The sequence below is a fragment of the Pinus tabuliformis genome, chromosome 5_1, assembly GCF_031772625.1.
Source record: "Pinus tabuliformis cultivar Carrire ecotype Pingquan chromosome 5_1, CPIR1, whole genome shotgun sequence".
NCBI lineage: Eukaryota > Viridiplantae > Streptophyta > Pinopsida > Pinales > Pinaceae > Pinus > Pinus tabuliformis.
The window spans coordinates 499,931,360-499,956,675 of NC_142305.1; the positions used below are offsets into that span (position 1 = coordinate 499,931,360).

The window sequence follows — 25,316 nt, forward strand, 5'->3', positions numbered from 1 at the left end:
AGGCTGTGGAAACAGCAAAAGAATGGATAAGGCTGTATACAAGTGGGGCTTGACATTCTACATCGATTCATTCAATAGTACTGTTCTAATGCGGTATTTGTGCGAATGAACAGGCCTTGTATGAGTGGGCCATCTTGCAGATGACCCACTTACACGAAGCCACAGAGAAGTACTTATTCCAGTTATTTCCAGTGTGTGACTACTTTCTAGTCCAGATCAAGCTTTCGATATTACATCTTTCTCTTTGATCTCGGATGCGAGGAGAGCTGTTGTGCATTGGGGCATTCACAACTATCGATGATGACATGAATAGTTGTTCTTCCATCTCTACGTCTTATTTCTACCTCTAGTGCTGAGTGGTTCTTTTCTTTTTTGTGCAGCCACTATTCCTATTTTCACCTTGTAAAACTTGCTGGTGAAACTGTCATTGAACTGGAATGTATCTTTTTCACCTATATCCCTGCCCATAGGTTCTTTACGCAATACATTTTCCCTTTACACAGGCAAGAGATTGCAAGCACCTTTTCAGGTCTGCAGCTAGGATATCTGTTGCCTGTTCAATTTCTTTATAGCTCAGACAATCTGCTGAATTAAACAGCATTAGAATACACATCTGATAAGTGGAAACATTAAGTTCATGTTTCCTAGATTTACCAAAGGTTGCTTTTAGGTCTGCAGTTCCCATGTTAGTCTGCCATGTCAATCTCCGACCAGTGTGTGTGTTGAGATAGTATCCCCTAAACCTTTCACACACAGCCCAGATTTCTGTGGGCAGGTTGCAACATGCACCTGGCTGTGTTGGCCATGAACCTGTTGTGAGAACTTGCACGGCCAAAGTAGGCTCTTCGCTGACTTCATTGGAGCCAGCCAGCAATGTATTGAAGCCTTGCATAGTGTCCCTGGAAGTCTTCATATCTGTAAACATACCTTCCAACTTCGAAGTGAACTGATAACCACATTCTGTCTTCAATTTCACAATTAGACTCCTCTCAGCATCATCTGAAACAGTTTTCCCTTGTCAAGTATTACTTCTACATCCTCTTCGCTGACTCCTTTTAGACCCTTCCGAAGTTTATCATCAACAAACAAAGAAATATATTCTTTTAGATGGTGGTTTACAGTGGAAGAGATTGTTACTAAAACCAATCCTTATCCCCAAAGCTTGCAAATATTCAGTTCCATATGATGATGACAGTAGACTGGATGATGGAAGGCTTGTTTATGACTGCACCACAAAAAGTAGCCAAAACAAAAAGATCAGAGTTGCAGCGTCTCAGGGTTGGATGTATTGCATTGGTTGTTGTCAATAACGTGGAAAAATTAATCAGCAGATGGTGAGAGTCAGCCAAGCAACTTTAATTGAGGCGTGATTCGTGGCGAGGTGGCAGAGACGTGTGCTGGCCCATGCAAACTATTGGTCTCCACTGCAGTGTTTAACTATTTGTTCTCTACTTGTAATCTCATCCATCAAGCACGCTGAAGTTTAACTGTCCATCACTACCCGTTTTCAATTTCCTTCCTGAGATGGCTGAGCACGCGTGTCGATTGCACCCACCGAGCACTGTTTGAACTGGACGAGGGTGGCCAGTTAGCTGGCCACCGATTTTTTTTAATCCGACCATCTCATTCATTCATGCAATGCTTAGATTAGATTCATGCAAACAGAGGAACAAGTTTAGTCACGTACCTGCAAGTCGTGCATGGTTGCTTTGCTGCATGCATGTGTTGATCTTCATTTGCTGCATGCATGTGCTGATGTAGTTGCATGGTGGCTTGATTGATGATTCATGGCTGTTTTTTTCTGTGCAGGTGTCCTCTGGACGGATCCAAGCTTCAGACAATTGTTTCCACGTTCAAATCTGCACGTTCAAGCTGCTGCTGCTGCATTGTCACAAAACCAGAACTTGTTTTCGCCATTGCTCTCAAACGGTAAACCGGATTGATATGAAACTTGGTGAGCATGTTCCTATCATCATTATGCATCTCCCATAGCAAAATCGTGATCAATGGATGCACGGATTTCGAGAAAAATGGAAAATGGCTGAAGATTTCAGAGCTCAATTTCTCGGAAACCGTGCATCGGAATCGGCTGAAACTGCTTGGGTAGGTTACCATCACTCACATGCATATCCCCATGAAACAGGTTTTGAAACGGACGGACGGATATGGAGAAAATGAAAAAATGGCTGATGGTGATGGAGGATGATTTCTTGGAAACCGTGCACCGGAATTGCATGGAACTGCTCAGGCATGTTGCCATCAACCTTGTACAATTCCCCATAAAACGGTTTGTCAAATGGATGCATGGTTCTCAAGTTATGGCAAAAACAAATTTTGTTCTATGTCTTTTTGCTTCAAGGCTTTTTGCAAGTGGTTGCATGGAAGGAAAAACTGAGCTTGGGCTGTGATGCAGGTATGGAGATGATGGAGGAGGAGTTGGAAGATTGCATGAGGACTTTTGAACCCTTGAGGAAGCTACCATGTTCGCCAAACCACTTTTTGAAATCCATGTCTAGTTTCCCACAATTTCTATAGGAAGTTCCTGTAGAAGCACAATGAGAAGCACAAGGAGGTGGAAAAAATGATGGAGAAAGGCAAGGGATGGACACACAAGTGCTTGTAGGCCTAATCAATAGATTCCCACCATTAGATTCACTTTTGAAATTGGATTTGGCTCGTCCAAAGGTTCTACAGGATGTTTCCTGTAGAAATACAGTGCTTCCTGTAGAAGGCACAAGAAAAATTCCTTTAACCTTGATTTGAGTGCTCCTCCTGTCATGAAACGTCCTTCTTGCAACCTGCAATTAGCCAATGGAATTAGTTTTCTTTTTCTTTTTCTTTTTCTCTTTTTTTTGAAAAACAACTAGGGCGCCTCATGGAGGTTTTCACCCTAATTGCCTGCCTTGGGCGCCTCCAAGGGAGGTTTTCACCCAAAGATCTTATTGCCTTTTTATTTTCTCTTCTTTCCAACCCATTGACCGCCTCATGGAGGTTTTCAATCAATGAGCCAATGTAAGGCACCTCCGAGGAGGTTTTCACCTTGGATTTTTATTTTCTTCTTATTTTCATTTTTTTTTTTTTTTCTTTTTTTTTCCTTTTTTTTTCTACCCTACCCTACTTGAAAAACAAAATCATTTTCAAGTATAAGAATACTTCCAATGGAGCCATGTGCACATCGAGATTAGAGACAAAATGATGTGGAGGCTCGAAATGTATGCTTGGACAAGTATCCAGATCTCAGAGACCAAATGATCTGGCGTTGAAGGGATCAAACAAAGCTGAGGAAGAAAGTACTGCTGCAACTTAGTGACCTTCTGAAACCATATCTCAATATAGCTTTGATATCCTTGGTTCTTTTGCTGATCTGGATCATTCTTCATGTCACCTTCTAACATGAATTTCTCATCTTCCTCTTTTTGCTGATCTTTCTCTTGAATACATGGAAGATTTTATGGTAACCATGAGGGAACTCTCTCGATCTTTGATTTAGATCTCTTCTCTTCATCAAGTGTAGCCCATGGTTCTTTGATCTCCTCTTTGGAACCTTATTTTTCCTTTGGTCCTTCAATAGAATCTTTGTTTTGCAACACTCTTCCTGAGCTTTGGTGAACATCATTGAGCTCAAGAGGAGTCATTTGGATACGTTGTGCCTCAGCTTTGCAATTGGGTTGAGCTGCTCCATTGTATGGTTTTGGAAATGGTGGTACGGGTAGTTGAGTGGAGGTGTGAAATTGAGATGGAGGTGGATGGCATTGTGGTTGGGTAGGCATTTGGGGTTGCCTTGGTGGAGCAGGAGGCGATGGTTGTGGATGAACAGGTGGTGGAGGAAAATGAGCGGGATGAGAGTTGTACTGGGGCCTCCACCCCTGATAAGGTGCATTCCACTGAGGTTGTGGCTGAGCATAAGAGTGAAATGAATGAGCAACTGGTTGGGCATAATATGGATCTGTGAAGGAACAAGGAGGAGGTGTAAACCAGGAAGGATGAGCAGGGGGACCCCAAGAAGGCATGAAAGTGGCTTGGTAGGGGTCATAATAGGTCTCGGGTGTCCCTTGCAGTTCCTGCTGGTAAGATCTAGGTCCATGTGGCCTCCTTTGGTTCATATAACAGAGTGATTCAGTGGCTTCTTTGGTTCTCTGATATGCAACTTTGAGTCTGGGTAAGGAAGGGCACTGATCTGTAGGATGGTATTCTTCACAGATGAAACACACTTCTAGGGAGTGCATTGGACATTCGTTCCTAGGATGCTTTCTAGTGCACCTAGGACAAAAAATGGCCAAAGCCCTCTTGGCTTCTTCTTGCTTCTTTTGGATCCGCAAGGTATCCAGTTGCATGGCAAGAAACTGCCTCATATCACTCTTGAAATCTTCGATCTGATTTGCAAATTCATGTTGGGACAAGGTACTGCTCCCAACATTCCTGCTTGTAGCCATTTTCTCCAGAGGAATGGTTTCTTCTTCTTCCCTAGAGGTTCTTTAAATATGCCTTGATGTCCACCCAGGGGTTCTTTAATCACAGCCATCGAAGAAGAGAGAACGTTGGCTGTGTGAAGCAGTCGGGGTGTTGTGCAATCATTTTTCTAACTTATCTCTACTCCTACAAGGCATGAAACGAAATATTTTTGGTTGATTTTGTTTTTTTTTTCTACTTCTACTTGCAAAACTGAAATAGATTGAACTGCAACTAACTATCTTGCTAAAATGAAAATGCGGAATTGAAATGAGAGCAGGAAAGAACTAATCTACTTTGCTCAAATGAAATTGCAGGAATGGAAATGCTAGTCTACGCTTGCAGAATTGAAATGCTAATCTACGCTTGCAGACTTGAAATTGCGGAATGGAAAGGCTAATCTAGGAAAGCAGGAAATGTCTATGCTACTTTTGCAGAATGGAAATGAAATAAACTAATTGGCAGAAGGCAAGAGTAAGAAAATAGAAGAAAAGCAACAATTACTAATACTCTGACGCTTCCCCGGCAACGGCGCCAAAAAGATGGTGGGCTCCAGTATTGTAGCAATAATGCTACAACTCCTGGAACTCCCTTCTTTAATTTTATCAACCCGGTAGTTCGTAACAAACTTGGAAGCGACGGTGCTGTATGCACAAGTACTAGCTCTTGTCGCAGCTGTCACTTGGTCAGCTGGCACAAGTCCACTAGGGCTCAAGCCAACTTCTATATGCTCTCAGAAGAAGCTTTCTAAATGATGGACGAAGGCTATCTCAAAGGAAATTAATCTACTTTGCAAAAATGAACTGAAAGCCAACCAAAGCATGGAAACCCTAGTAAACCCTAATCTGACTAGCTTAATCTCTACAATGCAATGGTGGGAGTGCAAATGTCTAAGAATGATGCCATTACCTCTAGTGATATAAAATGCATGAACTTAAACTACTTCCATTGAAAAGAACATTGTTTTTGTATTTTTGCTTAAGTGGTTGGAGTGATTATGATTTTGTTTCTTATTAGGTTTTGGTTGTGCAGAGGTGGTGCGAAGGGAGAGAAAGCTTGGGAAAGGTCAGGAGGGCTAGGAGAGGTTCCAAGGGATCCCTAACATCATTCCACAGGAGTCCACAATGTTCAGATGCTCGGCAACCGAGTTTGCAGGCTTCTACAGGATGTCTGCAGGGGATCCTACAGAAAACTCGGGATTTCTACAGGAAGTCTGTTAACTTCTACAGGATGTGCTACCGTGGGAGTTTTGGGTGATGGAGGAGTGAAGGAGTGGTATGGGTGGATGGGTAAGGTGAAGGTGGAGTTTGTGGTGGCTCAGGGACATAGAAATAAGATGGAGAAAGAGTGCATGAAGTTGGTTGGTGGATAGAAGGATGGAAGCAACGAAAGGTCAAGAAAATGGAGCTACGTGGACAATGGAAGAGTTGGAAGGTAAACGAGCTGAACAGAGGTCGAGTAGGTGGCTTTAGGCGTGGTTAAGAAGAAGAAGAACACGATAAAGTGATGCTATGCAGTGTAAAAGAAACAAATCCTCTATATCTTGTACAAATCCAAGAATTCATCAACCTATTCTAACTGTGTTATTAAACCAATGAACAACAATGTAAAGTGTGGAAAAAAATCATGCATGGTGTTGGAACGAAGCAGTAGTGCTCAAGAGAAGAATGCATGGATGGATCTACAATTGAAATGACTGTGTGGCAGCTTGCATGAAAGCATAAGACTGCGTTTTTTTGGTGGTTGGTACAGCCCACACCCCCAATCTCTAAACAGAGATGGCAGCGAGTGCACTATCAACCTTTTTTGGAGCTTTAATGAATTACAATCCTCCTACTCTAATCTAAGCAACTAAAAGCACTTTAACCATAAACTAATCCTATCAATCACATTAAAGAAATTAAATCAGCAGACTGTGTTTTTTTCAAATGCATGTCAAATAAGGAAATAAAGTGCTGAAAGGAAATAAGTAACAATACAAGGAAGAGGAGGTCTATTGCTCTCAGGTTGGGCCCTAACCTGAGAGCTATAGCTCCCTTAAAAACTCAGAATTGAATCCAAAGCTGCCTGCCTTTATTGAATAAACATGAATCTAACATCATGCCAAAATTGGCTTACAAAGAACAAGAACAGAGCTACACTGGCTAACCAAATTGACTAACTGAAATGAGGTCTTAAGCCCTCTTATTTATACAATTTGAGGACCCAACAGTCCTCCTAAAATTTAGGGACCCGACTGCCCAAGACTTGTAGTTAACAGCAGTCCTACTTGACTTGCTTGGCTGCCCTTGTGCTCATTGATTTGGTGGCCTTTGAACTCCGAGCTGATGGTGGAGAATTCGAGGTAAGGGCCCATAAATGAGGGGGACACCTTCCTACAAATCCTCTAGCTTGTCTTCCCACGAATTTGGCTGCCAAGTGCTCATTAAGACCTTCAATTTTGTCTCCAAGTTGACCAAAAAGGCTACACAAAGCACCCATTAGACTTGTTGGCATAATGACTAACCAAATTCACTCTATTAACATAAAAATAATCAAAAACATGCAATAAACCAATGAGAATGGTGGATTAAGTCAACTTAGGAGGTTGAATGAGCCCAAATAATTGCCCATTTTTGGGGCTCATCAGGCTGCTAAAACTCCAAACCACCTTTCAGTGACGTGCACTTCCTACAAACCATGCACAGTCTCCCATCACTCCGTTCAAAGTCAAAACCAGGTATTTACCCAAATTCGCTGAGAAACCTTGTCTTATTCCTGAAACTTGACTCAATTGCTTTAAATTACTAAGTAATTTAGTAAGATAGTTGCCCAGTGACTCTAAATACTCTGAATTAGACCAGTTTTCCCCAATTTCACTGAAAACCCTTTTCCCTCGTCCTTGAATCCACAAGAACCAAGGATGGCTACTCCCATTGCACTGAATGTCCTACCAATTTCTACTCCCCACAGGGACTTAGACCATCCCCCCCTGGCAGATAAAGATTTTCAAATTAAGGATACCTTTGTCCAAGAATCCCCATTGAAACTATACTATAGGTACAGAGACCAGTACCTGAACCATGTAGACAAAATAGGCCTTTAGGAGTTAGGTTCACCCAAATACCAATTCCCCAGAGTTCATATCCTCCCAGAGATTATCCACTATTGCCATATGAACTATAGCCCTGGCCAAAGAGCAGTGATGACTCCTGACCGTTCCGTATTATTTACCATCACTACTGAGTCCATAAATGAAATGCTGCAGTTACAACCAGGCCAAAACCTGACCCCTCTTTTTGTTGGAGATTTGCTTAACAGATTCCCCACACTCACCTCCATCAAACATGCTCAATTATTCTAGACCTTCATCAGGTAAGAGCAATACATTCCAAAGGATCATCCACCATATATGTCTACCATATTCTCTGTTCTTGGCTGAGACATCATAGAAATGATATCCAGTGTGTTAGGCCAAACTACAAGTGAATTTGTTGATGAAATTATTATAGCCTTTATGTCCATTTACACTCCTGGACAGCCCCCTACCATCATGTTTGACTATGCTAAGTTCATTGCTAATAAGATGCATGATCAATTCATGAGGATGGACAATGAAAGAGGGTTCAAATATTCTTCGGTCTTATATAATATTTTCCTGTACTATCAAGTTGATAAATTCCCATTCACACTCCAAAAGCTTGATACCAAAGGAAATCCTAGATCAGTGGTCTTCTGGACTTCATTAATCCACCTATATGATTCTTCATATTCCTATACAGATTTCATAGATCTCTTTGTGCACTCAGTGGCAAATATGTTATTAGGAAGTCCTCCCCCCCAGAATCAGTGCAGATATTAGGAGGGTCCTATAGTTGTCCAAACAATATAGAGTGGGAGATTGGTACTTGTACCAAAATCACACTGAAATCAGAATATATGGATGTGAGTTGGCTCCCTACAAACTACCCAGATACCTCCCCATGAGATTGTTTGCTCTGGAGTACTACAAGCAAATGATTAATTCAGATGAGGTGCATTTTGTGAAGGCCAAGAAGAAAGCTCAACTTAGGATAAAAGATCAGCTTGGCCCCTTCATATGTAATAGTAGGGAAGCAGGAAAGGAAGCAGAAGAAATCCTCCAAAGGTTGAAACTGAAACAAAGTTTTATATGGAGATATGACCCTTTAGAGTTCATTTGCAATAGGAGACAAAATAACAAATTATCTCCTTATATCCACCATAGAATTCCTGAAATTGAACAGTATACAAATCAACTAGAATGGGTGGAAAACACTTTGGTAGACCGAGATAGCACAAAAGTTGCTGTCAATAATGTATTGATTGATTTAGAAAGAAGGCTTGATGAAGATTCATTTGTACAGGTGCCAGGAGAATCTCAATCTCAAAGGAAATCATAGAAACACAGTGAGAAAACAGCAGAAGAAAGACCTCAAGAGCAAGAGGAATTAGAGCAGCTAGAGATATCAGAAGAACTTGCTCAGCTAGAACATATCATGAGTAATCCACCTATTTTATAGACTCCTCTAAATGAGGAGAAGAATCCTAAGATAGATAGAGAGGAGGCCACTCCTTCTAGTAGACCTGTTTCCCAGACTTATTTCAAGAGGCAAAGGTTGAATCCATTTTCAAAACAAGAGTTTACTAAAGAATCTGCTGGAACTGCAGGTACATAAAGAGTAGAAAGCAAGCAAATCACTCCCTCTGGAGGTACATAAGAACCTTCCACTTCATAGGCTCAAATGCTAAAGAGACAATAGACCATGGAAGTATCCTCATTCAGAGCTCCAACTGGACAGAGCCAAGATATTAGAGAGAAATACAAAGAAATAAAGGCTAGGAAGGAAGGATTGAAGGCCCAAAGCTATGCACATTACCTAAAAATGGATCCTAGTAATCAGACAAGGCTAATGTAAGCCTTTGATGTGAAAGAGGGTAAAATTCAGATGACTTTCATGAAGCCAACTACATAGCATCCCAGGTCAATTGTAGATTACTTGAAAACAGACTTTGATGTATGGCAAAGGATATCCATCCTATTGACTAAATAGAATTACACAAGCAGACTGGGGAAATGGTCCACTCCACCTTGACCAACAAGGCAATGGCAGCTCACCAACTCCAAAATTCACTGAACAACATATCAACGCAATTCCAGTTAGAGAAGGCCTCTTCACAAGCTAAGGATACCAAAATAAAGTCCTTGGAGGACTTAGTCATATAACTATGGCATGATCCCAAGGATGTGAAAGCTGCAGAAAAGCTTATTAAAAAGAAGAATGATGACATAGTTGCACTGAAAAAGAAGCTCAAAATTCCCCCTCTACATCATCCTCAGTTAATTGAAGTATTGGAAACTCAAAAGGAGGAAGAGCTTATGGACTTAGTCCTTAAGCTGAATGAACAACTAAAGGAAACAAAAAAATAGTTGGATAACATGATACAGTCTAGATAGAGTGAGTTGGCCACCACTCCTCAGACTATAATTCCTACAGTCTCTACAGCAGTACCCTCCACATTGGCTGCTTCCTTAGCACCAGCAGTTCCACCTGCTACAGCTATGCCAGTCACAGATGCAGTCACGGGTACATCAACAAGCGGAGGGACATCGATAGAAAAGATAGATGAATTGGTAAAAGCCATGGGGGAAATGAGCATCCAGGCTACTGAGCTTAAGAAGCTTAGAGAAAAAGTTTCAAGTTTGGAGACTGATTGCAAATTTTCACAAATACAATAGAAGGAAGAAGTTCAGAAGAATCAAAGAATGGAAGAAAGAATAAAAGTCCTTGAAAAGGACTTGACATTGCAACAACCACTAGGAGATATGAAAGAAATACTCTAGGCCAACATCATTGACTCTGTCAATGATGTTTGGCCATCTATTCAAGTAATTTTTGAGCAAACTGAATTGGTGAAAGTGGCCACTGAAGCGATTCATAAAACAAGAGAAGAGCTGGGAGACAAACCAGAAGAGGCCAACCAGTTGATAGAAATTTTGAACAGTAAAAATAGGTATCAGCTAGATGAACTGGGCATTGAAGATAGAACAGGGACCATTATAGAAATTAAGAAGATTCTCACCAAAAGGAACCTGATGCTCAATCTGGAGAAAAGGTGCCAAAGCATCCAAGCTGATATTGATAGATTTATGACAAAGTATGGTATTTTAAGGGAAAAAGGACTCCCCAGTCCTATGGTAATCCATGACAAGTTGATGACTCAGGAGGATTACATTGAAAGACTAAACAAGTTGGCCAACAACCAAGCTAGTACTTCAGGGGTAAAAGCTCTGCCCACTGGAAAGGTATTATATGATAGTCTGGAAAATCTATTTTTCATAGAGCATGAGGTAAAGCACTTGTTCGTCAATAGGCCAAATTTTTCCAAGTATACTGAAGCTGACGAGATATATAGAAAGATGATAAGGATGAAATTACCTGACAGTGAATGGTGGATGAAACTAACATATTTACTATAAAGTTACTATAGTAAATCTATATGCTAGGTAAAACAGGTAAAATAGAGTCAAAGTGTAGCAGGTAAAGAGTATCAGTAGGTAGAAGACATAAAGTGATTCCAGCACATAAGTATCAAGCAACTGAAAGAGCCAAATCCAAATTACAATAGCCAGCACAGTCACAATAAAAGGGACAACAAGAAAACAGTTCTCCATCTGTCTCTATCTTCATGCTTGAAGATATTTTCGGTTTCCTAGAATAATTCTCGTATTGTTAAGAGATATTTTGTAACAATTTTTGTATAAATACTTCACAAATTGAAGTAACTAGTGTGGATTAAAGTACATTTTTGTAGACATTTTATATCGAGCTAAGGAGATATTGTATTCAAGACTGGACTGGTTTTGTTGGATCATGAAATAAAGCTAAGGACATTTCACTGGATTCTTGTGCACAGTTGGAACCAAATAAGTATTATCTCTTAATGTTTAAATATTGTTTTCCTTTCATGTTATAAATATTCACATGTGTCTCTTATGAAAATCTAAACATTAAACAAGGAATGATATCTCAGAATTAGCTTAAATTCTCTCTATTTTAAATGTTTACTTTCTATATGTTTTCTGCTAAACTCTCTTGGTCTGGGAAATCTTAATTGCTCCCTTCCTTCCGTAGTCCCCAGTGCACCCCCCCCCCTCCTTTTGGTCCATAGTAAAGGATTCTTACTTGCCCTTTGCTACTGATCAACCTTATTTTCTTCATCTTAATCTCGGTTAAGGATTCTTCATTGATCTTTTCCTTGGTTAGGACTACCTCATCCATTTGAACCTGCAAATTTTATTTTTACTGTGCTAGCCTACCCTGTGAAATCTTACTTTAGTGATTGATTTGATCCAGTTAAACCACTCTTTGATTGACTCCATAGCCCAATGGCCTGAATACTTGTTCTGCCCATCTGTTTTCTTAATTCCACCACCCAATCAAAACCAAAACATCATGAGCACTGAGAACTAGCCTGAAATCCTAATCAAAACAAAGTTAAATTATAAAAAGAGAGCCCTCTCTAGACTTAGGTTGGCTAGAACCTGAGTCTAAAAGATTAGGTTTGTGGCTACCTTAGACTATTCCTTCTTTGATAACTTCTAGGGAAGACATCTGAGTGATAACACACCATATTGGAGAAGATTGGGAATAATGCCTTTTGTCTTGACTTGCCGGTATATATGCAGATGTACTCAGTAGTGAATGTGGAGAACCTAAAGCTGTATGAACCACCTTTGATCATGGACCCTGATGAGGTGGGAAAAATTCCTACAGTTGATGATTTTGCACCAGAATATCTCGATGAGTTGCCCAAAGACATCATCCTCAACAGAAGAACCAGGACTTTACGGCGAGGAGATGTAGAATACCTTTGAGTGGGTTTCAAGGGAATGCACCCCAGCAAGGCCAGATGGCTGGAGGAAGAGAAATTTATGGAACCGTTCCCTCACTTGCCAATTGACTAATGAAAAGCTTTTGGCGGTCCAAAAGCTCCCCAATGGGGAGGATTGATCTAGGTGGATCTTCAGATACAATGGCATGGAAAAGCTCAGAAATCAAAGTGATCGAAATAAAGTCAACTCAGGATCAGAGTGTAGATCTCATCATCCTAATTCCAATGGCGTGAACGACACTTCAATCCGAGTCCAGATGATGAAGTTATCGCACAAGGAAGGTTGCTTTGATCCTTAAGAAAATGAGGATTTTCCTTTGAAAATGGGTTTTGAGCCTTAAAGGCAAAATCGCAATTGGAGGATGCATAGAGGCAGACTTAGGAAAGGCGCTGAGGAAACCCCGATCACTGATCTCCAACTAAATCAGATCGGCGGATCGGCGGGCAAATGGATCAGAGGTCATATATATATATATATATATATATATATATATATATATATATATATATATATATATATATACATATATATATATATATATATATATATATATATACATATATATATATATATATATATATATATATATATATATATATATATTGGCGAACAGGCAGAGCGATCAACGATTAGACAATCGATAGGATCGTTATCAGGGCATCGGGTGATACGCGAGCGGGATGCCGATGCGATCGGCCGACGCCGTTATCGGCGATCGATGATCGGCGGTTGGTCATTCCTGTTAACAGGACTGTGCACCCCACGATACGCCGATTGCAATAACAGGCCGGACCCGATAATAATATAAGCCCGATTTTATATTTTCTGAAGTCCGGGTAAAGGCGATTTTGCCGGATTTTAGTGGTTTTGCGGGGTTTTCTTGTATTATCGGTGCAATGATAAAAAGGCCAGTTTAAGAGGTGGTTACACCCACCGATCCTTCCATGCCACTGACCTCTATTATGAACCAGACAAGCCTTGATTTGAATGGGATTCTGTCCAAAGAACCCATTATAAAAAAACCGATCGACGGAAAGAGTAGGGAGGAGGCATTTTTGTTGCAGCACACTGTTTCGTTGGCAGGAGGCTGAGAGAGCATCTTTGTCTGTGTTTAGACAGTTTTACATGACTCCAGCCCCTTTCATTGCTACAGACGCATTGGTGTTGGTTACCTCTCCATCAGCACGCATCCATTTCATAGCCATCTTGCAGGTTGGAGGTATAAGCCTCTTATGGACAGTTGATGATTGTAATTCTCTTTTCTTTCATGCCATTTAATAAGAAAGGCCTCCCCATTGTTGAGCTGGGCCCGAAGACATAGTCTGAATTGGACGAACTCCATTATCAAGCCTTGGTGTCTTCTTTTGTGCCTTTTATGTGTTTACTTCTTCTTTTCTTATGTTCATGTGTTAAGCTGCAATTTTACATGTGATTCTTTCTGTACATCTATAAGCGAAAACATCCTGGATCATGCACTAAAATAAGGAGTTACACTAGTAGTATAGGGACCTAACATGAGTAAGAGCTTGTGAATTTGAGTTGGCATGTCTACGACAACGCACTTGAACGTATTGCCATTGGAATCATATAGTATGCTATTGGGTATGGACTGGATATATGTCCACAGGACCAAGGTGGTTTTTTATGACAAAGTAATTGAGTGCTTGGGTGATAATGGGGAACCAAGAGTTTTGTAGGTAAAGAAGAAAGCCACATCAGTTAGGATGGTGAAAACTATGCATGACAAGTGTAGTCACATGAAAGGGTGTGTGTTATTTAAGTACATATCTCTAGTGAAAAAGGTAAGGGAGTTGATGATGCAAATGTTTTGATAAGGTACCCAGTTTTACAAAAGTTTCAGGATGTGTTTCCTGGAAATATTTCAGATTTTCCACCTCACAGGGAAGTAGACTTTTCGATTGAGTTGGTACAAGGGGTAGCACCAACATCAAAGGTGTTGTATAGGATGAGCACACCCAAGTTGGTAGAGTTAAAGTTGTAGTTGAAAGAGTAGCTTGAAAAGGGATACATTAGGCTAATTGTATCACCTTTGGGCACACCAGTATTGTTTGTAAAGAAGAAGGATGGTACTCTCATATTGTGCATTGACTATAAGTCGTTCAACAAGGTGACCATCAAGAACATGTATCCGTTGCCTAGGATTGATGACTTGTTTGAACAACTGAAGGGAGCAACAACATTCTTGAAGATTGATATGAGATCTAGATATCATCAGGTATGCATTAAAGAAGAGGACATTTACAAGACAACTTTTCGAACCAGGTATGGGCATTATGAGTTTGTTGTAGTAACATTTGGTTTGACTAATCCTCCAGCTACCTTTATGTGTTTGATGAATAGTGTGTTGCGTCCCTATTTGGATAAGTTTGTTATTGTGTTCATTGATGACATATTGGTATATTCTAAAAATGAGGAAGAGAATGTTGAGCATTTAGCAACAGCGGTGAGGTTGTTGAGAGAGCATTAGTTGTATGCTAAGCTCAACAAGTGCAATTTCTTTCAAGCTGAGGTACATTACTTGGGACATGTTGTCTCCGAGGAGGGCATAACAGTAGATCCAGAAAAGGTAAGAGCTATCATGGAGTCGGCAACTCATAGAAATGTAGATGAGATGAGATCCTTCATTGGATTGGCAAGTTATTACAGGAGGTTCATCAGGAACTTCTCACAGATTTCTTATCCTATTACATCATTGCAAAGTAAATGTAAGAAGTTTGAATGGACAAGGGAGTGTGAGGCCAATTTTTAGCAGCTCAAGCAGTTGTTGAAACATGCACCAGTGTTAAAGATTGTAGATCCAAACAAAGAGTTTGTAGTATGTACATATGCTTGAAAGAGAGGACTTGGTGGAGTCCTTATGCAAGATGGAAAGTTAGTGTGTTATGAGTCACAAAAACGGAATGAGCATGAGCAGAACTATCCAACACATGGTCTTGAGCTAGCAGCAAGCATACATGCATTGAAGAAGTGGAGGCACTATCTTCTCGGCAGGAGGTTTGTACTGATGATTGATCGCAATGGGTGGAGATACATGTTTGACCAATCGAATATGAATGCCATGCAAGTTAGATGTTTAGCCACGATCAACAAGTTTAACTTCGAGATAAGATACATCAAGGGAAAACAGAACAGGGTTGCAGATGCTCTTAGTAGGAGGATACAAGTGAATCATATAGCAGCTATGAGCTCCTATGGGATAGAATTATGGGATAGGATCTTGCAGAAAGGTCAACATGATGACAAGTATATGGAGATTGTGCATAGGTTGCAATAGAGTAAAGAAAAAGGTATAGGTTGTGGTACAAGTATAGATACATGTAGTGGTATAGGTACATACACAAGTGTAGGTGTACAGGATGTGGACTATTGTCTCACGCCAGATGGATTAATCAAATTTAGAAATAGGATATACACGCCAGACAATAGTGAGCCCAAGAAGGTGATCTTGGGGGAGTTCATGTGAAACCATATTAAGGTCACCCAAGCTATCAAAAGACATTGACCACAGTGAAGAATTTTATTATTGGTTGAATAAGAAGAAGGATGTAGCAGAGTTTGTAGCTAAGTGTTTGGATCATCAACAAGTGAAGGCAGAGTGTAAGAATCTAGGTGGAATGTTACAACTGATTGTGATTCTAGAATGGAAATGGGAGGTCATTTCCATGGAATTTATCATAGGTTTTCCAAGGAAAGTGATACAATATGATTCCATCATGGTAGTGGTAGATAGGCTGACAAAGGTAGCATACTTCATTCCAGTGAAGTCTACATTCTCAGCGAGTGATGTAGCACGGGTCTTCATCAGGGACATGGTCATATTGCATGGAGTTCCGAAGAAGATTGTGTGAGACAGGGATGAGAATTTCACTTCCATGTTTTCGAAGGTGTTGTTTGTAGGATTAGGTACAAAGTTTCCCTTTAGCATAACTTATCATCCACAGATAGATGGAAAGGTTGAGAGGGTCAATAAGATATTGGAGGACATGTTGAGGATTTATGTGATGCATTAGCAGTGAAAGTGGGAACAATATCTTCCACTGGTAGAGTTCACTTACAACAATGGGTATCGAGAATCTTTGAAGATGAGTCTGTTTGAGGTAGTGTATGGGTGGAGTTGCAATACTCCCATCAATGGGAGTGATCCGGTTAACAAGGTGTTGATCGGACTGAACATGTTGGCAGACATGGAGTGGGAAATACATGTAATCAAGAAGAATTTGAAAGAAACACAGGGTAGGCAGAAGAGCTATGCATATTAGAACATGGTGTTAATGGTGTTTTAGGTTGGGGAATAGGTGTACTTACGCATCAAACCGAAGAAGATATCCTTGTGGATTGGATCATGTGCCAAGCTAGCACCCCGATTTTGTGTACCCTTTAGGATTATTGAGAGGATCAAGATAGTAGCTTATCGAATTGAATTGCCTCCGATAATGAAAATCCTTGATGTTTTCCATGTTTCATTTCTTTAGAAGCATGTTAAATATGTTGATCATGTGAGTGACTCATCTATATTATAGGTGGAGCCAGATGGAGATTTCCAGCTGAAACCTTAGTTTATATTGCAAAGAAAGGTTCTCATGCTCTGGAACCAAGCAATCGAGCATGTTAAAGTGCAGTGGAAGAACTTTTGGCCCGATGACGCTACATGAGAGATGTAAGATCAAATGTAGGCTATGTATCATTCATTGTTTGCCGTTGAGGCAAACTAGTTTTGGTATGATGTTTGGTATATGTTTGGGCATATGTTTTGGTGTGATGTTTAGGTATATGTACATATGTATATGGATGTAAATACCACCATGAGCTATGATATAAAGGTCCAATAAGAGGTATTGGTGTCCTGTTATTGTGATGTTATGTTTCCATGTTGGTTTGCTTCCTGGCAGGGTGATCATTGTAGATACTGCAATGAGCTATGTTATAAAGCTCCATGGGAAATATGTTTTCTTTCTAGCAGTTTCGCTGAGGTATAGGTGTGGTTGAACACTAAGTAAGGTGTCCCTCAAGGGGGAGGGTTTTGCAACAACCTTGGTGAAAATTCCATGTAATAAAAGTTAATAAAGGAAAAATAATAACCACGGTTGATGGGAAACTTATTCCAAGATGAATATTGGGTAAGGCATCCTACTGTGGGTGTTCACTGGTTTATTATGGCCAAGGAAATTGGCAAAGGAAATGGAAAAGGCTTTGGAAAGGAAACATGGCATTTTTGGCACATTTATTTATGAAAATAATGGACATTAGGAGAAAAGGAAGGGATGGTCACAGGTTGCATGTGACGAGGAAAATGAAGGAAACTAATGGGAAATGAAGAAAATAGAGGCCTAGTTGATAAAAATGCTTCTAAGGATCTGTTGGTATCTTTCTTTAGTTCAAGTTTGGAGCTCTCTCATTATTCTCTCTCTCTCTCACTCTTGGACACTTAGTGTTTTCTTGGAGCACTTTGGCATTGTATCAAGAGAGGAAAATAAGGAAAGAGGAAGGAAGGAGAGAGCAAGGAAGAGCAGGATCAAGTAGCTACAACATGATTCTTTATAGGTATCAATTTGCATGTGTGACTTCCTTTGCTAGATTTGGAATGAGTGGTATTGCCTGTGGTTCTTCCCAGTTATGGCATGAGTTTTGCCAAGTGTGATAGTGTTTTGAGCATAGCCTTTCCATTTATAGATAACCATGGTGTGATAGGGTTCTCATGTTTTTGCTTAGCTGGATTGTTGGATGGATTCAAATCTGAGGAAGGTGCTTCTGCAAAAGAAAGAACACACATGGCCTAGTGATCCCTGAAATGAACTATGAATCACAATAAAGTCATTGTCCTAGTGACCCCTGAACCAGACTATGGGTTGTGGTAAATACTAGTATTGTGTGCCTTAGTGGGCCTAGGAATCCTCGACTGGTTAATGGTGAGACATACGGTAAATCCTAGAGGTGGTTGCCCTTGATTAGGCCTAGGAATCCTTGCTGGTGAATTTCGGGATATACGGTAAAGCCTAGAGGGTGGAGTCTCGATTTAGAGCCTAATGATCTGGTGTGGATGTGGTAAAGCCTAAGATATTAAGAGAAAGGAAAAGTCCTCACAGTGTAGGTGGAGAAATTCGATGGAATCCTTGCTTTTTTGTTCTAGTGATCTGGTGGAGATCAAGGTAAAGACTGTTATTACATGTTTATTGTGTTGGCCTAGTGATTCGGTGTGGATTATGGTAAAGTCTAGTTTCTATTGATTAGGGTGAGGTGGTGTAACCTCAGGATTCCCTAGTTGGTTCTTTTGGTTTGAGTCCCACATTCATGCTTGGAATATGGGACGGGGGTGATTGGCTGAAGGGATATTTAGCTCGACCAATCTATGGTCGGATGGAACATGGTAGTCCCATACCAAGCTGGCTTTTGCAATCATTAATAAGAGATTCTCTCCTTAGTAACTGATGTGTAAATGTACTGGTTTATATGTGGATTCTATGGCTGATGCATCCTTAATATTTTTGTTGTTATTATGTTGGTTATAAGCATGTATTATGACAGTGATGATGTATGACTTTCCTCATGTTTTGATTTGTAAATGAATGAACAATGTATTTGTGACCTAATAGATGATAATGCAACTATTGATATAAGGGAACAATGCTTCTTGGGGATTCTCATATAAGTATGAGATCCCTATGCTCAGGTCTATTGTTTAAAACTATATCTTACATATTTGTGACATGTTTGATGAAATATGTGTCATGGCTAGTAGGGGTCCAGTCTAGACCTTGTCAATGTTTTTGCAAATGTGTCATTGTTTTGTTGTGTAAATTCATTTATGAACCTATGACTGAGTTCTTAGTAGTGACTTGGGCTTTGGGCCTGAAAAAATGGCACAAATTCCTAAGTCGCAGGCACAAGTTTGAGGAGAAAAGTCCCCAGACACATGGATACCTATGTTGTGGGAACGTCTAGAGCCTTCCAGATGAATCCTTGTGCATACCAAGGGAGCATTCGGGGGTTTGGTGAACTAAAATGTTTAGTTGGTCTCAAGGGCTGGATACCTGAGTGGTTGAGATGGCTCTTGGGAGTTTTGTTGTTGATGTGGAAGGTTTGTGTAGTGTGTTTTTGTCGATTCCACTTCCTTAAAGTCACCTAGGAGGTTGAATACCATTATAGTGGCCTCTTGAATCATATTTACCCCATTTGGCCAGTTACTTGGGTAAATGTGGGATGAGGGTGTTACACTAAAGTTTTTTCATGATAGTAGTGGTTACATGAATGATATTATAAGGCTTTAAGAGTTAACCACATAGGCAAAGAAAACTTCAATGGCAATTTGAATTGGGAAGATGTATGGGCATACCATGGTACTTCAGGTTGTCTTGAAAGGGACTATGCATCAATGTATCCATTGATGTAGGACTGGAGCTCAATTTTTTAGCACTAATATTTAACCAATTCTCCATTTTCCTTGTTCTCTCTTCATCCAAAGCTTTATTCAATTTTGTTGTAGGTCGATAGAAGGAACAATTCTACAACACATCCATAGGAACTTGATCTTATAACATATTTCATTCAAGGATTCAACATAGCATGTTAAAATTCCTTGTTTCATGAAGTTTTGTCCTTGAAAATCATTTTTTCTTAGATTGACATCCATGGTCCTTCTTTAACTTGTAAAACTAGCATCTTTCTTGTAACACATGATGATATTAAGAAGGAAAAAAACTCTAAGGACTTTCTTTTTCCAATAAACATCAAAATGTTTACAAGTAATGCATATAACATAAATTTCTTGAAGGACTTGATGATTTTTTTTTCATTGTTACCTACTAGGGAGTGGTGGACACCTAGACTACCTGGCGATAATTTGATGATAAATTTTCCATCTCATGTCTGATTAGAGTGATTCCAAATCCAAATTGAAGTATATTCATAGGGTTATTTGTATGGGGTATGTCTCCCAATTTAATTTATCAAGAAAATAGTGATGGTTACATCAAATCCAAAATCCAATCTACATAAAACTCATCCTCAAGCTTATACAAACATTTGATTACAAACCCACCTTTTAAATATTAAATTTATTATTTCCAAAGAGTTGTCAATTTAATTATGCTATCAATTTAAATTAATTTATTACTCTAAAATTATTACAAATATGAGGTGAATTTTGTCTCAGATGTATAATGACTACTTGAAGAATGTACATAGGCTAGGTGCCTCTGATCTTCTTAGGTCACAAACCAAAAACACATGCCACAAACTAGTTTTACATCATTATATAAATCATATAAGATTTCAAATACATACCACCTAAGGAAAATCATTAGCATCCCTTTGTATCCATGCTTCCCGATGGGTCAAATCTTCCCTCAAATTATGGGGTACATGTCAGCATACATGGTCATCTAATTAGGTGGACAAAGAGCTCATCTATCACTAGTAAGTGGAGATGGTAAAATCAATGGCAATAGAGGGATAAAAGTTTTAGGTCAAGGGTAAGTCATTTTCATATGTGGATCATCATGAATAGGTTTCTGAACTGGGACAGGGGTGCCATTTGGTCCTTTTTTTGTGTGTGCTAGAGTACTTGGACTAAACTAGTAATGTGAGCACTGGTGCAGAGAAGAGGCGATGCTTCAAAATAGAAAAATGTCTTTTGTTGGGATTCAGACCAGAAGAACTTTTCTTTCGCTCCACCCTTGGTGATTTGACTCAAAATCCAAGTGATATGAGAGAACCCAACACGAACCATTAAGATTACCAAGTATCTTTTAGCATGGGTCTTTTGCAAGATAATTCATGCCATTAAGAGCCTAAGGAGGGCCATTACAATGGTTAGACGCAAACTAATACGTTGTTCCAATGAGACCCTAAGGAGGGCCCTCATGAAAAACCGTACTCAGACATGTCCTCCAAGATTAGCTCCATTTTATTTGCATGTGATATTCTTTCATTCTTTCATTTTTCCAACATCTATTTTTTCATAGAGCCACCCTTTTGTATGGTACTGAAAATAAAACAAGGCTCAAATAACCTTTGAAATGAGATGGATATAGTGAAGGAACAATGTTTAAGAACACTTACTCGTGCGGTTGCAGAAACATGTCATTAGATCATAGATAGAGAGGGGTGTGGGAAAAAGGTAATGCACAGGGTGAGAAAGAAAGTACACCAAGACACTTTCCAGGACTGTCAAGCACAACTAGGTCATTCTAATCCAACAACCTTGATCAAAAAACATGTCAAAATGGGGTGAGGAGTTCATCAAATATCTCAAGTGCCATAGAAAGAAAGGAATGATAATGATGAGTCCTCTGCTGGGTGCATAAAAACATATATTCATAAGGGAAATCATAAAACATGATATATATAAAATAAAACCACCCATGGCATGATTGTGACTATAGACCAAAACATATATTTGTAAATGAATTTTTTACCAGCCTAATTCCCTCCTAAATTTTAACAATAGGGGTTTCTTTGCACAATCAAATTATGCCCATATTCTTGTTGCTTCTAATATGTCATAAGAGATGGATTGGATTCAATAAGTTGACTTATAGTTAATGTATGAAAGAGGAAGTTATAGCTTTCTAGTTAAAGTGTGGTAGGATATGATGAGGTCCCGACATAACCACCATGGAAATCCTAGAGAGTCAATGGAGTGCCTCATCATCTAGAATATTAACTTGACATAACAAGAAACTGACATAACCAGCATGGGAACTCTGAAGATTCCATGGAATGTATCATTATGCATGAAAATTGACCATATTACATTCCAAATAATCTAGAGGATATATATTATTCAATTCATGCAAAATAGAAGGCTTAAAATTTTTCATAAAACATACCCTCTAGAAGTAATATCTCCTAGGATATTCCTCTAATGGAATCCTCATTCATCAATACTTCCTTCTTGTTCCAAGCTTCCTTCTAAGAAATTAGTACTATGGGTGGCTCTTACTACACCATAAAAGAGAAGTCTATTTTAACTTAATTCATGCATCTATATGACCTAATGTAGGATAGCAAGGACGTAGGTTACTGAAAGGGGTAGTTGACATTCCCTTTGTTCACTTCTACTCCTAGTATCTTCTCTAAATTTTAAGACAAAGAATTCTTATTCTTTCAGTGCTTCCCAGGGAACAATGCCAAAAATGATGATGTATTTATATGCTTTCTATTTCAATTGAAATTTGAGATATAATGTGCACTTTATTTTTCCAAACCAGGGTCAGTAAGGTTGTGAGACACTCTCTGTAGTATACACAAGAAATAACATCGTCACCAAATTTCGACATGACCTATGCTGCAAAAAGGAAATCCTATTACTAAAACAAACTTGCATGAAATCAAAAGTAAATTAATTGAGGAAAACATGAAACCATTATGCTTTTGATTCAACACTAAATGAGAAGTGAAGGCATAGTTAGGGCCTTTTTTACCGAGAGAGGTAGTGAATGGTGTTGATGTTCATATATGAATTATAGAATTCACCATTTCCCACATTAATTGTCAATTCAGAGCTCGTCTTATTATTTCAAGGCTATCATGCAAAGTCTATGCAGGCCACAGTTTCCCTACCCAACATTGAGCATTTAACCAACAATATAACAATGTGTAACAACAAGAAATAACAATAACACAAATCATAGTAACAACAAATTAGGATTTACAACAACACAAAATTAATGAACCATTACAATGATAAGGAAATAATCACAACAAAAATAAATCTACACACACCACTAATCGAACAACACCTGATCAGGAGAGTGGACCCAACTCTTCGATCAACGTTGTGGCAAAAATATCAAAGGCTAGATAATACTCAGAAGATCAAGATTGCATTAATCAAAAGGAAAATACAGAAGTCTATTGTTACATTCTCGAAGGAAAACCTTCAATATCTAATCTACTCCCTATATGCGCTATCTCCATTTTCTCTCTAATTTGTGTCTTTTAAATATACAAACAACAAAGGAAAATTTACAACAAATTGATTAAAAAATGATTTCCCATACAATTTAGAATAATTACAAAATCTCAATAATCAAGATGATATCTGAGAGATATTTCCATCATTATTCAGCTAGAACAAGTCGAATCTGGCTATTGCAATTGGGCAATTTGGAAAACGGCCACAACAAAAAATCTGTGAATATGTCCTTCATATAACCTTGTTTTTCTCTGAATCCAGACCGAATTGTGGAAAACTGCTCACTGGGAAACTAATTTGGTCTGTTCTTCACAAAACCCATTTCTCGGATTTTCAATATTCTTTTTCATTTGCCCAAAACGTCCAACGCAAAACAATCACTTTTTATTCCAGTGAATTTCTGAGTTGGAATATTTGATTATGAGCTCAGGATCAAATTTGCAATCTGGAAGAGATCTTGGAGGCTAAAATCGTGATTGATGTTATAAAAAAGTCATCAATAAACCATCATTGGAAAAATCATGCATAATAATCATTAATTTATTAAAAATAAAGAACAAATATTACTTGTCCACAAGAAAAAACTAATTATGAAATGGAATTATATAATAAATTGTGATAAAAAATAGTAGAAATGGATGAAATGGATTTTAGGAAGTGATAATAATAATGAAAAATTAGCAGTACAACATCTCACCCAAACTGGACATGTTACATGTCCTCATGCAACCCAATGCCTCTGTATTAACCAAACTGTAATACAATAATCAAAATTCTCACCCCAGCTCATGATATTGGTGGGACAAAATGCTTCTTTCCCAAATGCTTGTTTAAAACAATATTTGTTCAATTCTAGCAATGTTGGTGAAGCTATAATAATTTTCATATTAAATTTCAATCACATGAAGTTGTAGCAAAGTATGATACAAGGAAAAATAAACTTCATTAACCATTTTATAAAAAACTACAAATGAGATTTTGCTGAAATTTTGCAAGCAAATTTCTACTATATTAATGCTTCTCCAATCCGGAAAATCAAATATATTTGATGCACAAATCTCGAGATATAAACAAAATGGCTGTAGGTAATGATGTTTAATTTCTCAAAAATTGTAAATCGGTTTTTCTTGAAATTTCACAGGCTTGTTCCTATTATCTTAATACTTCTCCATACCAAAAATCAAAGCAATCAATGAACTAATTTCAATATATCAACAAAATGGTTGTAGGTAATAGTGCATGATTTTTTGAGTTTACCAATTTGTTTAGCTTAAAAATTTTTGGGTTAATGATACCTCTTTGTTGTCCAAAAATCACGAGAATCCAATTGATAGTTTTAAAGATATACATAAATCAATTTATGCATTGTAAAAATAAAAGAAAATGTATACCCTAAATGAGGATGAAATGAGACAACATCCATCATGCATAGAAACTCCTCCCTCAAACTAGAGAATTAGCATGCCCACATGCTACACTAGAAAATGAATTGAGGTGGTTGCTACAATCGTTGTTGAAATATTTGCTTGGTGTATAACAACATGAAATAAGGGAGGTTTCGAGAATGAATAAAAATATTGATTGATGATAAAGAATATCAATGGCATGGTCATGATGAATAAATTAATGAAGGTAACACTCCTCCAATCTAAAAGCTTTTCTATTTCTGAAGAATGGGAAGTGGTAAAGAAGGGGAAATAATGGTTGAAAAATATGAGTGAATAATTCTCAAGTTTTTTTCATGACATTCTCCTAAACTTTTAATAAACAAAAAATTTGTGCTATTTTACCTCAAGTTTTACCTTCATAAAAATGTGGAATGACATGTATGTATTTCCATTTGTTGAAGTTCACGTAAGCTGAGCTGATGCTGAAAGTGACATGGAAGGTGGAAACCATGCAAGTTGAAAGAAAGTAATCAGAAAGTTTAGCAAGATTTCCTTCCCCCAAACTGATTAGTTTCCCTTTCATCAATATTTCTATAACACGTCTCATGAGTATCATCAATCAATAATTCATCACCTCAATTACCTCATT

General features: G+C 38.6%; 1 pseudogene; it reads right to left on the bottom strand.

Annotated features, from left to right (window-relative positions):
- Positions 1-327: 327 nt before the first annotated feature.
- LOC149165678 (cullin-3A pseudogene) lies at positions 328-10,092 on the bottom strand (annotated as a pseudogene).
- Between the last annotated feature and the right edge of the window lie 15,224 nt (positions 10,093-25,316).